At 41.2% G+C, this 14,092-nt stretch overlaps 1 long non-coding RNA gene across 1 annotated transcript in view; it reads right to left on the reverse strand.

The window, feature by feature from the left end:
• Positions 1 to 1,784: 1,784 nt before the first annotated feature.
• LOC139759160 (uncharacterized) overlaps positions 1,785 to 14,092 on the reverse strand; it is a 35,816-nt gene continuing 23,508 nt past the window's right edge. The window contains exon 4 of the long non-coding RNA XR_011715003.1: positions 1,785 to 6,600. This is a non-coding gene — a long non-coding RNA (uncharacterized lncRNA). The remainder of the gene's footprint in view (positions 6,601 to 14,092) is intronic.

The following is a 14,092-nucleotide window of genomic DNA, read 5'->3' on the forward strand; positions in this document are numbered from 1 at the left end:
ATTGGGCCATTTCTTTTGTCTGTTTCCTTGCGCTACCTCGCAAATGCGGGAGACAGCGACAAAACAAAATAAAAAATAAAAATATAATATATATATGTTATGTATATGTACGTGTATGTATATATGTGTGTATATGAGTGGATGGGTCTTTTGTCTTGTTTCGGGGCACTACCTCGCTGACATGGGAAAAGGATGGTATTGCAGTTGAATTTATAAAAAAGAGGTGTGACTGTGTTGTTGATTGTTTGGTAAGGATATTTATTGTATTTATGGATGATGGTGAAGTGCCTGAGGATTGGTGGAATGCATGTATAGTGCCATTGTACAAAGGCATAAGTTTGTTGAGTATTCCTGGAAAATTGTATGGTTGGGTAATGATTGAGAGGGTGAAAGCATGTACAGAGCATCTGATTGGGAAGGAGCAGTGTGGCTTCAGAAGTGGTAGAGGATTCCTATATCTCAAGATCCTGTATACATCTACTGATTCTGTAATCTGTAATGGTTTTTCTCTAAACAATTTAAACACCTTATTCACTCATGACTGCATCTTTGCATTCACTGCATCTCTATCAGAACTTTTGGTCACCATCCTTTCGAACTTCTCCCTCCACATTTTCTGATTCATCATCTCATTTGTCAACATTTTTACCTCTTTATTCTTCCTTACACCACACCTCCATTTCTCCCTGATCATCATTCCCACAAGAACCTTGAAATGGTCAAAATCTCCAAAGAATCCTCTTACAACTCGAGCAACTAGCACGTCCTTTCTCAATTTTGCATCCCTTGCCACATACTTAATGAAGCCCTGTTGCTCTTCTCTTCCATCTTTTCTCATCCATGTATACCTGTGGATCATGTGCTGAAAAAAGGTGTTTGCAAGGAATAAACCCCTCTCACAGCATGGACATCCACAAGATAACTTCCATTTTCATTTACTCCAGGCACTCCATTTTACCAACTGCCTTGCCAGTTTCATCACATTCCACTTACATGTTCATGTCACCCATTACAGCCTCGTTTCTCTCATTCTCAAAACCATTTATACGATAATTAAATTTTTTTCAGAAATGCTTTATATCATCCTTACTTTGCACAGTCTTCATATTCACTGGTGCTCATACACATATCCATGCATGCTTCACTATTCCAATCTTTCAACCACACACTTCTTGTAACACAACCCTCCCACACAAGAGTGTGGGAGGGTTGTGTTACAAGAAGTGTGTGGTTGAAAAAGTGATACCAAAATTGCACATCCTTCCCCCCCCCCCCTAATACTGTAGCAAAATAAAGTGTACCCCCTGTGGTGTTGATATTTAAAAATTCCCCGTCTCTAGCATACAACAGTAGCAGTGCCTTCTAACCTCATTGGTTTCAATACTGGTACTGCAATGAATTTTCTACCACCCCATTGGAATGCATTCATTCTGCATTGGGGTTTTGTCAGCACCTAAGCACTGCTACTACAATTAATTGCTAGAGTCTGTTCTAATGAACATGATAGGAAGCATATATTCCTCTATTGAACCATCAAGGAATAATTAATTCTAGATATACATGAAATAAAAGTTATCAAATAAATCTTGCTGTGAGGTTATTGAAATGTACAGAGTTGCATACATACAGACCCAAGTTCAATCAAGGTGAACTGGAACATCTCTATTCATTAAATGCTTGAAATCAAGGTGTTGCTTTTTCCAATTTGAGGCAGAAATTTGATTAATGAAAAATTTGTGAGCATTATAGATGGAATATTTATCAGGGGGAAAGCACATTCTTAATTTTATTCAAAATTTTATTTCATAATAGTTGCCAACCCAACCTATAGATATTACAGAAAATATCGGAACAAAGCTGGCCAATTATAAATATAAATTTACCAAGACAGCAGTTTTAATATTCAAAATTTTATTTCATAAGTTACCAAGCTATAGATATTACAGAAAATATCCTGAAATTCACACTATAGGAGGAAGACAATACTAGTATAACTATACATAACATGGCACTAGGATAAAAATAGGTTGCATACCCCCTTCTCTTTGCCTATAGTTGTTCATTTCATTTCTGAATGTTTAGTCAGTAATGTTACCCAACTCACCTACAGGTTGGTTGTATCACAGCCTTTTTCTTTGCCTATGGATTTACTCATTTCAGAATATTGGTTTATTCAAGTTACCAAATTAACCTACAGGTGGTAGCAAAACTAATTTTTTTTAGTATTTATAAAAATCCTGAAATGCTAAGCATTTAGGGTTAATGTAATTCAGGGTACCTGGTTTAGTTCAGAATTTTAGTTACCCACTTGGGTTATTTATTTTTTGTGGTATGCTGATACAAATGATGCATCATTCTTATTCCTACAACATAGGAATAGTCTTGATTGCTATTCCTATTACTCTCAATTTTATACAAGTTTTACTTTTAAACACTGCATTAGACAAATTATACTAATGCAGATTTTAAATATCTCAGTTCAACCACTTTAGTTCAGGTATCTCTACAGCATCAATTGTATCAGCCTCCTGCAGCCCTACACGATAAGGAATCCACAATTGGATTTCAATCCCTTGACCAATTATGTTATGTCTAGAAACTGACATAACATTTTGGTCACATTAATCAGAGGATAACAAAACAACAGGCAATTAAATTCTGTATTTCCAGTTAGTACTACCTCATAAAAGAAAATCGTAAAAAGGAACAATGGAAAGTGTGTGTAAGAGAAAAGAAATGCTATAGAAGAAAAAGGCATAATAGTAGGTCATTCAAAAGAAATGTAATCTACCAGAGGAAGTTCAGTAAAGGAGAGAAGAATATAAGATGTGGAAGCTGAATATTGAAGTTGACAGAGGAAGCAAAGAACGAGTAGATAAAGAGTCTAGAAGAAAATTGAGAAAGTTTATGGAAAATAAATTGTATTGGGAGGAGGTGGACATATTATAGGAAACATTAATGTGAGAAGTTAGGAAAGGAAGTTATATGACTGCAGAATAAGTAAGGGGTTTTTGTGAGGATGACCATGGAAATGTAGATACCTAATAGAAGATAAGAAGTTGTATGCAGCTTTTACGAAACTGGAGAAAGCATATAAAAGTTAAGTGGAATGCTTTATGGGATGTGTAGAACAACTGGTAGATGGTGTAAGCTTTCTGTTGAGGAGCAAATGCATGTGTAAGAGTGGATGGAGAGCTGAGTGAATGTTTTGGCAAACTTGTGGGTGTGATGCAGGGCTGTGCAATATCACTGTGGCTTTTTAATATATACATATATATATATATTTATTTTATTTCAAACTATTCGCCATTTCCCGCGTTAAGAACAGGACTGGGCCTTTGAGGGAATATCCTCACCTGGCCCCCTTCTCCGTTCCTTCTTTTTTTTTGGGGGGGGGGGGGGGGACGAGAGGGGAGGATTTCCAGCCCTCCGCTCCCTCCCCTTTTAGTCGCCTTCTACGACACGCAGGGAATACGTGGGAAGTATTCTTTCTCCCGTCCCCAGGGATATATATATATATATATATATATATATATATATATATGGATGGAGTGATGAAAGAGATGAAAGAAAAACTTAGAAAAGTGGGTGCAGAGATGGATTGTGGTGGTGAGGTGTGTTGGCTAGTGGCAAGCCAGTTTGTGGATGATACTGTGTTGTTTGCCGAGAGTGAAGAGGAGTTGCAGAAGGTTACATGTGTGTAAGCATCGGCAATTGACGATAAATGAAAGTAAAATAATGGTGTTTGAAAGGAAACCGAGTGAAAGTACAGATTTAGCAAAACCTTGTAGAATGCAAGAAGAAAGTGTAGTAAATTATTTTGGATATGGGGGGAGAAAGACTGGAAAAGGTGAGAGAATTTCAGTGTGTAGGAGCTGTTTTAGGTAGTTTAGTGATATTGAAGGACAGATAAAGGAGAGAGCAGTACTGGGTAGAAGAGTTACTGGGTCCCTTAATAGAATAATTAAGGGTAGAGGGGTAAGTTGTACGTGAAGAGAAAATTAAGGAATGTATGCAGCTGAAACATGTACATGAAATGAGTCACAGAGGTCAAGAATCCATGTTGTGGAAATGATCTATGTAAGAGAAGCATGTGATATGACTAGATGGAATGAAGAGAGAAATAAGGTGTATGAGAGATGTGTTATGGCAGGAAATGTAAAGAGAATGAATTGTGGGGTGGTAGTGGGTGAAACATAATTCTTTGAGGGGGTTGGGCATGTGGAAAGTATGCAAGACAGGAAGTTTACAAGGACAGTGTATGATAGTACAATTAAAGGGGTTGATGTGAAAGGAAGACCACCTGTCACATAAGGAAATAGAGTTGAAGAATACTGGAGAAAGAGAAATGGTGGAAAAATGCAAGGAATAGTGCATGCGAATGTATTCTTCCACTCTATTTGTCCATGTCATAGGGGGTCTTCCTCTTACGCCAACCCCTTTAATTATAATATAATACACTCTCCTTGTAAACTTCCTGTCTTGCATTTTTTCCACATGCCCAAATCACCTCAAAGTATTACATTACACCCATCCCATCACTCCACAATTCATTCCTTATGCATTCCTTGTCATACCAAATCTCTCATACACCCTTTCATTTCATTCCATTTAGTCATGCCACATGCCCTTCTCAAATAGCTCATTTCCACAGCATGGATCTTTGACCTCAGTGACTCATTCCATGATCATGATTTGTCTGCACTACTTGGAGGACAATGCTGTCCCTTAATCCTCTCTTCACTTCCATATTTACACCTCTACCCTTTATTATTCTATTAAGAGACCCAATGACTCTTCTACCCGATACTGCTTTCTTCCTCATCTCTTTCCATATCACGACACTTACAGACAACAACTCCTTAATACTGGAAATTCTCTCACCTCTTCCAGTTTTGCTTCATATCCAAAGCCCAATTTAGTACACTTTCTTCTTTCACTATACGGTTTCTCAAAATCATCAATTTCACTGTTTCCTTTCACACACCATTACTTGCATTTACCTTTAATCACCTAAGCTTACACATATAACACACAACCTTCTGCAACTCTCTTTCCCTCTCAGCAATCACAATATCATCTACAAACAGACTTGCTACCAGCCACCATACCTCACTATCGCATTCCACCTCTGCACCCCCTTTTCTTATTTTTGCTTTCATCTTTATCACTCCATATATATATTTATATATTTATTTTATTTTGCTTTGTCGCTGTCTCCCGCGTTTGTGAGGTAGCGCAAGGAAACAGACAAAAGAAATGGCCCAACCCACCCCCATACACATGTATATACATACACGTCCACACACGCGAATATACATACCTATACATCTCAATGTACACATATATATACACACACAGACACATACATATATACCCATGCACACAATTCACACTGTCTGCATTTATTCATTCCCATCGCCACCTTGCCACACATGGAATACCATCCCCCTCCCCCTCATGTGTGCGAGGTAGCGCTAGGAAAAGACAACAAAGGCCCCATTCGTTCACACTCAGTCTCTAGCTGTCATGCAATAATGCCCGAAACCACAGCTCCCTTTCCACATCCAGGCCCCACACAACTTTCCATGGTTTACCCCAGACGCTTCATGTGCCCTGATTCAATCCACTGACAGCACGTCAACCCCGGTATACCACATCGATCCAATTCACTCTATTCCTTGCCCGCCTTTCACCCTCCTGCATGTTCAGGCCCCGATCACTCAAAATCTTTTTCACTCCATCTTTCCACCTCCAATTTGGTCTCTCACTTCTCCTCGTTCCCTCCACCTACGACACATATATCCTCTTGGTCAATCTTTCCTCACTCATTCTCTCCATGTGCCCAAACCATTTCAAAACACCCTCTTCTGCTCTCTCAACCACGATCTTTTTATTTCCACACATCTCTATTACCCTTACATTACTTACTCGATCAAACCACCTCACACCACACATTGTCCTCAAACATCTCATTTCCAGCATATCCACCCTCCTGCGCACAACTCTATCCATAGCCCACGCCTCGCAACCATACAACATTGTTGGAACCACTATTCCTTCAAACATACCCATTTTTGCTTTCCGAGATAATGTTCTCGACTTCCAAACATTCTTCAAGGCTCCCAGGATTTTCGCCCCCTCCCTCACCCTATGATTCACTTCCGCTTCTATGGTTCCATCCGCTGCCAGATCCACTCCCAGATAGAATAACAATATATATATGTATTAAAAAGCCACAGTGACATAACAACCCTGCATCACACCCACATGTATACTGAAACTTGCTCAACTCTCCATCCACTCACACATACATTTGCTCGTCTATAATTGGCTTTCACACCATCCAGCAACTGTCCCTCTACCCCATGTATCCTTAACAAATCACATAAAGCATTCCACTCAACTCTATCATAAGCTTTTCCTTTTATTAATAAAATGATTGTAAGCCTAGGTCCTCAAGCCAATGGAGTTCTAGGCCTGCATATGCTGACTTAGTTGCAGGCACCCTTGATGGCTTGAGTCCTTGATGCCAGCTGGTCTGCTCCTCAAATTGGTAATCTCATCTTCACTCCAGGTTCTCCATCAAAACACAAACCTCTGAAAAGAAAGTTTCAGAAATTTATATAAATGTGGAAAAAAAAAAATAAAGATCCAAACAGATCAACAAATAGAAATCATACATGATGATCATAGCATGTGAATTGTGTGGGGTAAACCATGGAAAGGTCTGTGGGGCCTGAATGTGGATAGGAAGCTGTGGCTTCAGTGCATTACACATAACAGCTAGAGATTGAGGGTGAACGAATGTGGCCTTTTTTTGTCTGTTTTCCTGGCACTACCTTGTTGAAGCAGGGGGTAGTGATGCTGCTTCCTGAAGAGTGGGGTAGCGCTGGGAATGGATGAAGGCAAGCATGAATATGTACGTGTGTATATGTAGATGACTGTGTTTTTTGTTGATATGTATATGTATGTATATGTGCGTGTATGGGCATCTATGTATATATATGTGTATGCAAGTGGATGGGCCATTCTTCATCTGTTTCCTGGCGCTACCTGGCTGACGCATGGAAACAAAGAATGGCCCATCCACTCATATACACATATATATATATATACATAAACGCCCCTACACACACATATACATACATATCAAAATATATATATATATATATATATATATATATATATATATATATATATATATATATATATACACAGCGCTGGTGGCTGATTCATGTGAGAAACTGCAGAAGCTGGTGACTGAGTTTGGTAAAGTGTGTGAAAGAAGAAAGTTAAGAGTAAATGTGAATAAGAGCAAGGTTATTAGGTACAGTAGGGTTGAGGGTCAATTCAATTGGGAGGTGAGTTTGAATGGAGAAAAACTGGAGGAAGTGAAGTGTTTTAGATATCTGGGAGTGGATCTGGCAGCGGATGGAACCTTGGAAGCGGAAGTGGATCATAGGGTGGGGGAGGGGGCGAAAATTCTGGGAGCCTTGAAGAATGTGTGGAAGTCGAGAACATTATCTCGGAAAGCAAAAATGGGTATGTTTGAAGGAATAGTGGTTCCAACAATGTTGTATGGTTGCGAGGCGTGGACTATGGATAGAGTTTTGCGCAGGAGGATGGATGTGCTGGATATGAGATGTTTGAGGACAATGTGTGGTGTGAGGTGGTTTGATCGAGTGAGTAACGTAAGGGTAAGAGAGATGTGTGGAAATAAAAAGAGCGGGGTTGAGAGAGCAGAAGAGGGTGTTTTGAAATGGTTTGGTCACATGGAGAGAATGAGTGAGGAAAGATCAACAAAGAGGATATATGTGATGGAGGTGGAAGGATCGGGGCCTGAACATGCAGGAGGGTGAAAGGCGTGCGAGGAATAAAGTGAATTGGAACGATGTGGTATACCGGGGTCGACGTGCTGTCAATGGATTGAACCAGGGCATGTGAAGCATCTGGGGTAAACCATGGAGAGTCTTGCGGGCCTGGATGTGGAAAGGGAGCTGTGGTTTTGGTTCATTATACATGACAGCTAGAGACTGAGTGTGAACAAATGTGGCCTTTGTTGTCTTTTCCTAGCGCTACCTTGCACGCATGCGGGGGGAGGGGGTTGTCATTTAATGTGTGGCGGGGTTGCGACAGGAATGAATAAAGGCAGCAAGTATGAATTATGTACATGTGTATGTATGTATATGTCTGTGTATGTATATGTAGGTATACGTTTAAATTTATAGGTATATATATGTGCATGTGTGTGGGTTGGGCCATTCTTTCATCTGTTTCCTTGCGCTACCTCGCTCATGTGGGAGACAGCGACAAAGTATAATAATAATAAAAACTTTCATTTATCTATTATCCTTTGTCTGTCTCCCACATTAGCGCAAGGAAACAGATGAAAGAATGGCCCAACCCACCCATATATACATGTATATAATTGCCACTTCCTGCAATAGTGAGGCAGTGTTAAGAACAGAGGACTAAGCCTTAGAGAGGAAATCCTCTTGTCCCCATTCTCTGTTCCCTCTTTTGTTAAAAGTAAAAACTGGAGGGGAGCATTTCCAGCCCCACACTCCCTTCCCTTTTAGTTGCCTTCTACAACACGCAGGGAATATGTGGGATGTATTCTTTCGCCCCCATCCTCAGGGTGTCATTTCATGTGTTGTTGGGTGGCCATTCTTTCATCTGTTTCCTTGCACTACCTCACTAATGCGGGAGACAGTGACAAAGTATAATAATAATAAAAAATTTCATTTATCTATTATCCTTTGTCACTGTCTCCCGCATTAGCGCAAGGAAACAGACGAAAGAATGGCTCAACCCACCCACATACACATGTATATACATATATTTTTTTTTTTTTTTTTTATACTTTGTCGCTGTCTCCCGCGTTTGCGAGGTAGCGCAAGGAAACAGACGAAAGAAATGGCCCAACCCCCCCCCATACACATGTATATACATACGTCCACACACGCAAATATACATACCTACACAGCTTTCCATGGTTTACCCCAGACGCTTCACATGCCTTGATTCAATCCACTGACAGCACGTCAACCCCGGTATACCACATCGCTCCAATTCACTCTATTCCTTGCCCTCCTTTCACCCTCCTGCATGTTCAGGCCCTGATCACACAAAATCTTTTTCACTCCATCTTTCCACCTCCAATTTGGTCTCCCTCTTCTCCTCGTTCCCTCCACCTCCGACACATATATCCTCTTGGTCAATCTTTCCTCACTCATTCTCTCCATGTGCCCAAACCACTTCAAAACACCCTCTTCTGCTCTCTCAACCACGCTCTTTTTATTTCCACACATCTCTCTTACCCTTACGTTACTCACTCGATCAAACCACCTCACACCACACATTGTCCTCAAACATCTCATTTCCAGCACATCCATCCTCCTGCGCACAACTCTATCCATAGCCCACGCCTCGCAACCATACAACATTGTTGGAACCACTATTCCTTCAAACATATGCATTTTTGCTTTCTGAGATAATGTTCTCGACTTCCACACATTCTTCAAGGCCCCCAGAATTTTCGCCCCCTCCCCCACCCTATGATCCACTTCCGCTTCCAAGGTTCCATCCGCTGCCAGATCCACTCCCAGATATCTAAAACACTTCACTTCCTCCAGTTTTTCTCCATTCAAACTCACCTCCCAATTGACTTGACCCTCAACCCTACTGTACCTAATAACCTTGCTCTTATTCACATTTACTCTTAACTTTCTTCTTCCACACACTTTACCAAACTCAGTCACCAGCTTCTGCAGTTTCTCACATGAATCAGCCACCAGCCCTGTATCATCAGCGAACAACAACTGACTCACTTTGCCATTTCCTGCAATAGAGGTAGCATTAAGAACAGAGGACCAAGCCTTAGAGAGAAAATCCTCTCTTGGATTCTCTGTTGCCTCTTTTTGTAAAGTACAAACTGGAGGGGAGGATTTCCAGCCCCACGCTCCCGCCCCTTTTAGTTTACCAAATGGCATCCTAACTTTGTCTCTTCGATGTACATCAACTGACTTATATTTCTCTCTTGAGTCTCCCCTGATGATGTGATTATTACATGAAAGTGCACTTGGGAACTTATCATATATATATATTTATTTATTTATTTTGCTTTGTCGCTGTCTCCCGCGTTAGCGAGGTAGCGCAAGGAAACAGACGAAAGAATGGCCCAACCCGCCCACATACACATGTATATACATACACGTCCACACACGCAAATATACATACCTATACATCTCAATGTACACATATATATATACACACACAGACATATACATATATACACATGTACATAATTCATACTGTCAGCCTTTTTTTATTCCCATTGCCACCTCGCCACACATGGAATAACAACCCCCTCCCCCCTCATGTGTGTGAGGTAGCACTAGGAAAAGACAACAAAGGCCCCATTCATTCACACTCAGTCTAACTGTCATGTAATAATGCACCGAAACCACAGCTCCCTTTCCACATCCAGGCCCCACAGAACTTTCCATGGTTTACCCCAGATGCTTCACATGCCCTGGTTCAATCCATTGACAGCACGTCGACCCTGGTATACCACATCGTTCCAATTCACTCTATTCCTTGCACACCCTTCACCCTCCTGCATGTTCAGGCCCCGATCACTCAAAATCTTTTCACTCCATCTTTCCACCTCCAATTTGGTCTCCCACTTCTCCTCGTTCCCTCCACCTCTGACACATATATCCTCTTGGTCAATCTTTCCTCATTCATTCTCTCCATGTGACCAAACCATTTCAAAACACCCTCTTCTGCTCTCTCAACCACACTCTTTTTATTTCCACACATCTCTCTTACCCTTACATTACTTACTCGATCAAACCACCTCACACCACATATTGTCCTCAAACATCTCATTTCCAGCACATCCACCCTCCTGTGCACAACTCTATCCATAGCCAACGCCTCGCAACCATACAACATTGTTGGAGCCACTATTCCTTCAAACAAACCCATTTTTGCTTTCCGAGATAATGTTCTTGACTTCCACACATTCTTCAAGGCTCCCAGAATTTTCGCCCCCTCCCCAACCCTATGATTCATTTCCGCTTCCATGGTTCCATCCGCTGCCAGATCCACTCCCAGATATCTAAAACACTACTTCCTCCAGTATTTCTCCATTCAAACTTACCTCCCAATTGACTTGACCCTCAACCCTACTGTACCTAATAACCTTGCTCTTATTCACATTTACTCTTAACTTTCTTCTTTCACACACTTTACCAAACTCAGTCACCAGCTTCTGCAGTTTCTCACATGAATCAACCACCAGCGCTGTATCATCAGCGAACAACAACTGACTCGCTTCCCAAGCTCTCTCATCCACAACAGACTGCATACTTGCCCCTCTTTCCAAAACTTACATTCACCTCCCTAACAACCCCATCCATAAACAAATTAAACAACCATGGAGACATCACACACCCCTTCCGCAAACCTACATTCACTGAGAACCAATCACTTTCCTCTCTTCCTACACGTACACATGCCTTACATCCTCGATAAAAACTTTTCACTGCTTCTAACAACTTGCGTCCCACGCCATATATTCTTAATACCTTCCACAGAGCATCTCTATCAACTCTATCATATGCCTTCTCCAGATCCATAAATGTTACATACAAATCCATTTGCTTTTTTAAGTATTTCTCACATACATTCTTCAAAGCAAACACCTGATCCACACATCCTCTACCACTTCTGAAACCACACTGCTCTTCCCCAATCTGATGCTCTGTACATGCCTTCACCCTCTCAATCAATACCCTCCCATATAATTTACCAGGAATACTCAACAAACTTATACCTCTGTAATTTGAGCACTCACTCTTATCCCCTTTGCCTTTGTACAATGGCACTATGCAAGCATTCCGGCAATCCTGAGGCACCTCACCATGAATCATACATACATTAAATAACCTTACCAACCAGTCAACAATACAGTCACCCCCTTTTTTAATAAATTCCACTGCAATACCATCCGAACCTGCTGCCTTGCCGGCTTTCATCTTCTATAAAGCTTTTACTGGGAACATCAGTGAGGGGGCTAATGGGGAGGTGATAACAAGTTGTGGAGATGTGAGGAGATGGAATGAGTATTTTGAAGATTTGTTTAATGTGTTTGATGATAGAGTAGCAGATATAGGGTGTTTTGGTCGAGGTGGTGTGCAAAGTGAGAGGGTTAGGGAGAATGATTTGGTAAACAAAGAAGAGGTAGTAAAAGCTTTACGGAAGATGAAAGTTGGCAAGGCAGCGGGTTTGGATGGTATTACAGTGGAATTTATTAAAAAAGGGGGTGACTGTGTTGTTGACTGGTTGGTAAGGTTATTTAATGTATGTACGACTCATGGTGAGGTGCCTGAGGATTGGCGGAATGCATGCATAGTGCCACTGTACAAAGGCAAAGGGGATAAAGGTGAGTGCTCAAATTACAGAGGTATACGTTTGTTGAGTATTCCTGGGGAATTATATGGGAGGGTATTGATTGAGAGGGTGAAGGCATGTGCAGAGCATCAGACTGGGGAAGAACAGTGTGGTTTCAGACGTGATAGAGGATGTGTGGATCACATTTTGCTTTGAAGAATGTATGCGAGAAATACTTAGAAAAGCAAATGGATTTTTGTATGTACCATTTATGGATCTGGAAAAGGCATATGAGTTGATAGAGATGCTCTGTGGAAGGTATTAAGAATATATGGTGTGGGAGGCAAGTTGTTAGTGGGAACGAATGTGGCCTTTGTTTTTCTTGGCTCTACTTTGCGCACATGCGGGGGGAGGGGGTTGTTATTTCATGTGTGGCGGGATGGCAACGGGAATGAATAAGGGCAGACAGTATGAATCATGTACATGTGTATATATGTATATGTCTGTGTTTGGTTATATATGTATAGTTGAGATGTATAGGTATGTATATGTGCGTGTGTGGATGTGTATGTGGGTGGGTTGGGCCATTCTTTCATGTTTCCTTGTGCTACCTCGCTAACACAAGAGACAGTGACAAAGTATAATAAATACATAAAAAAATAAAATAAATAAATATTTATTTATTTATTATACTTTGTCGCTGTCTCCCGCATTAGTGAGGTAGCGCAAGGAAACAGACGAAAGAATGGCCCAGCCCACCCACATACACATGTATATACATACATGTCCACACATGCACATATCCATACCTATACATCTCAATGTATACATATATATACACTCAGACATATAAATATATACACGTGTCCATAATTCATAGTCTTCCCTTATACATTCCCGTCACCACCCTGTCACACTTGAAATGACAACCACTGCATATGGGCAAGGTAGCACTAGCAAAAGACAACAAAGGCCACATTCGTTCACACTCAGTCTCTAGCTGCCACGTATAATGCACCAATACCACAGCGCCCTTTCCACATCCAGGCCCCACAAAACATTCCGTGGTTTACCCTAGACGCTTCACATGCCCTGGTTCAATCCAGTGACAGCACGTCGACCCCAGTATACCACATCATTCCAATTAACTCTATTCCTTGCATACCTTTCACCCTCCTGCATGTTCAGGCCCCGATCACTCAAAATCTTTTTCACTCCATCTTTCCACCTCCAATTTGGTCTCCCACTTCTTGCTCCCTCCACCTCTGACACATATATCCTCTTTGTCAATCTTTCCTCACTCATTCTCTCCTCTTTGTCAATCTTTCCTCACTCATTCTCTCCATGTGACCAAACCATTTCAAAACACCCTCTTCTCCTCTCTCAACCACACTCTTTTTTATTACCACACATCTCTCTTACCCTTTCATTACTTACTCGATCAAACCACCTCACACCACATACTGTCCTCAAACCTCTCATTTCCAGCACATCCACCCTCCTGCGCACAACTCCGTCTATAGTCCATGCCTCGCAACCATATATCATTGTTGGAACCACTATTCCTTCAAACATACCCATTTTTGCTTTCCAAGATAACATTCTCGACTTCCACACATTCTTCAATGCTCCTAGAACTTTCACCCCCTCCCCCACCCTATGATTCACTTCCGCTTCCATGGATCCATCC

Source organism: Panulirus ornatus, chromosome 32, assembly GCF_036320965.1.
Source record: "Panulirus ornatus isolate Po-2019 chromosome 32, ASM3632096v1, whole genome shotgun sequence".
NCBI lineage: Eukaryota > Metazoa > Arthropoda > Malacostraca > Decapoda > Palinuridae > Panulirus > Panulirus ornatus.